The sequence below is a fragment of the Arachis duranensis genome, chromosome 3 (genome assembly GCF_000817695.3).
Source record: "Arachis duranensis cultivar V14167 chromosome 3, aradu.V14167.gnm2.J7QH, whole genome shotgun sequence".
NCBI classification, from domain to species: domain Eukaryota; kingdom Viridiplantae; phylum Streptophyta; class Magnoliopsida; order Fabales; family Fabaceae; genus Arachis; species Arachis duranensis.
In genome coordinates, this window is record NC_029774.3 from 103,324,343 (window position 1) to 103,327,174 (window position 2,832).

Genomic DNA, 2,832 nt, shown 5'->3' on the forward strand with positions numbered 1-2,832 from the left:
TTTTTAGCTGAATTCTTGCAAATCTGTGACATTGTTAAGACCAATGGGGTTGACCCTGAGGTCTACAGACTTATGCTATTCCATTTTGCTGTAAGAGACAGAGCTAGGATATGGTTGGATTCACAACCTAAAGAAAGCCTGAACTCTTGGGAAAATCTAGTCAATGCCTTTTGGAAAAGTTCTTTCCACCTCAAAATTTGAGTAAGCTTAGAGTGGAAGTCCAAACCTTCAGACAGAAGGAAGGTGAATCCCTCTATGAAGCTTGGGAAAGATACAAACAATTGATCAGAAAGTGTCCTTCTGACATGCTTTCTGAGTGGAGCATCACATGTATCTTCTATGATGGTCTGTCTGAACTGTCCAAGATGTCATTGGACAGCTCTACTGGAGGATCTCTTCATCTGAAGAAGACGCCTACAGAAGCTCAAGAACTCATTGAAATGGTTGCAAACAACCAATTCATGTACACTTCCAAAAGGAATCCTGTGAACAATGGGACGAATCAGAAGAAAGGAGTTCTTGAGATTGATACTCTGAATGGCATATTGGCTCAGAACAAAATATTGACTCAGCAAGTCAGTATGATTTCTCAAAGTCTGTCTGGAATGCAAGCTGCACTAGGCAGTACTAAGGATGCTTCATCTGAAGAAGAAGCTTATGATCCTGAGAACCCTTTAATGGAAGAGGTGAATTACATGGGAGAATCCTATGGAAACACCTATAATCCTTCATGGAGAAATCATCCAATTCTCTCATGGAAGGATCAACAGAGACTTCAACAAGGTTTCAACAATAATAATGGTGGAAGAAACAGGTTTAGCAATGGCAAGCCTTTTCCATCATCTTCTCAGCAACAGACAGAGGATTCTAAGCAGAGCCACTCTGACTTAGCAACCATGGTCTCTGATCTAATCAAAACCACTCAAAGTTTCATGACTAAAATAATGTCCTCCATTAGAAACTTGGAGGCACAAGTGGGTCAGCTGAGTAAGAAAGTTACTGAATTCCCTCCTAGTACTCTTCCAAGCAATACAGAAGAGAATCCAAAAGGAGAGTGTAAGGCCATCAACATGGCCGAACTTGGAGAGGAGAAAGAGGTAGTGAGTGCCACTGAGGAAGACCTCAATGGACGTCCACTGGCCTCCAATGAGTTCCCTAATGAGGAACCATGGGAATCTGAGGCTCACATGAGACCATAGAGATTCCATTGGATTTACTTCTGCCATTCATGAGCTCTGATGAGTATTCTTCCTCTGAAGAGGATGAAGCTGTCACTGAAGAGCAAGTTGCTAAGTACCTTGGAGCAATCATGAAGCTAAATGACAAGTTATTTGGTAATGAGACTTGGGAGGATGAACCCCCTTTGCTCACCAAAGAACTGGCTGACTTGTCTAGGCAGAAACTACCTCAAAAGAGACAGGACCCTGGGAAGTTCTCAATACCTTGTACAATAGGCACCATGACCTTCAAGAAGGCTCTGTGTGACCTAGGGCCAAGCATAAACCTCATGCCTCTCTCTGTAATGGAGAAGCTAGGGATCTTTGAGGTGCAAGCTGCACGAATCTCACTAGAGATGGCAGACAATTCAAGAAAACAAGCTTATGGACTTGTAGAGGATGTTCTGGTAAAAGTTGAAGACCATTACATCCCTGCTGATTTTATAGTCCTAGAGACTGGGAAGTGCATGGATGAATCCATCATCCTTGGCAGACCCTTCCTAGCCACAGCAAAGGCTGTGATTGATGTTGACAGAGGATAATTGACCATTCAAGTGAATGAAGAATCCTTTGTGTTTAAGGCTCAAGGATATCCCTCTGTAACCATGGAGAGGAAGCATGAAGAGATTCTCTCAAAACAGAGTCAAACAGAGCCCCCACAGTCAAACACTAAGTTTGGTGTTGGGAGGCCTCAACCAACTTCTAAGTTTGGTGTTGGGAGGTTCCAACATTGCTCTGAGTACCTGTGAGGCTCCATGAGAGCCCGCTGTCAAGCTAATGACATTAAAAAAGCCTTGTTGGGAGGCAACCCAATGTTATATTTATCTATATTTCCTTTGTTATTTTATGTTTTCTGTATGTTGATGATCATAGGAAGTCACAAAATCAATTGAAAAAGCAAAAACAGCATGAAAAACAGAAAGAAAAACAGCACACCCTGGAGGAAAACTTGCTGGCGTTTAAACACCAGTAAGGACAGCAAATGGGCGTTTAACGGCCAGTCTGGCACCATTCTGGGCGTTTAACGCCAGAATGGGGCACCAGACTGGCGTTAAACGCCAGGAAAGGGCAAGAAGCTGGCGTTAAACACCAGAAATGGGCATCAGCCCGGCGTTTAACGCCAGAATTGGCATACGGGAGCATTTTTGCTCGCCACTTGGTGCAGGGATGAATTTTCCTTGACACCTCAGGATCTATGGACCACACAGGATCCCCACCTACCTCACCATTCAAATTCAAACCACTTTCCCTCCCAAACCCACCCATTATGGCCGAACCATACACCCCCTCTCCACTCCTATATAAACCCTTCTTCACTCCTTCATTTTCACACAACCTAAACACTACTTCTCCCCCTTGGCCGAACCACAAAGCCACCTCCATCTCCTCTATTTCTTCTTCTTCTTCTACTATCTTCTTTCTTCTTTTGCTCGAGGATGAGCAAAACTTCTAAGTTTGGTGTGGTAAAAGCATTGCTTTTTGTTTTTCCATAACCATTTATGGCACCTAAGGCCGGAGAAACCTCTAGAAAGAGGAAAGGGAAGGCAAAAGCTTCCACCTCCGAGTCATGGGAGATGGAGAGATTCATCTCAAGGGTGCATCAAGACCACTTCTA

General features: G+C 43.7%; 1 non-coding gene across 1 annotated transcript; it reads right to left on the minus strand.

Annotated features, from left to right (window-relative positions):
• Nucleotides 1-203: 203 nt before the first annotated feature.
• Nucleotides 204-311, minus strand: LOC127746342 (small nucleolar RNA R71). Its single transcript, XR_008007961.1, has one exon. It is a non-coding gene; the product is annotated as a small nucleolar RNA R71 (small nucleolar RNA).
• Between the last annotated feature and the right edge of the window lie 2,521 nt (nt 312-2,832).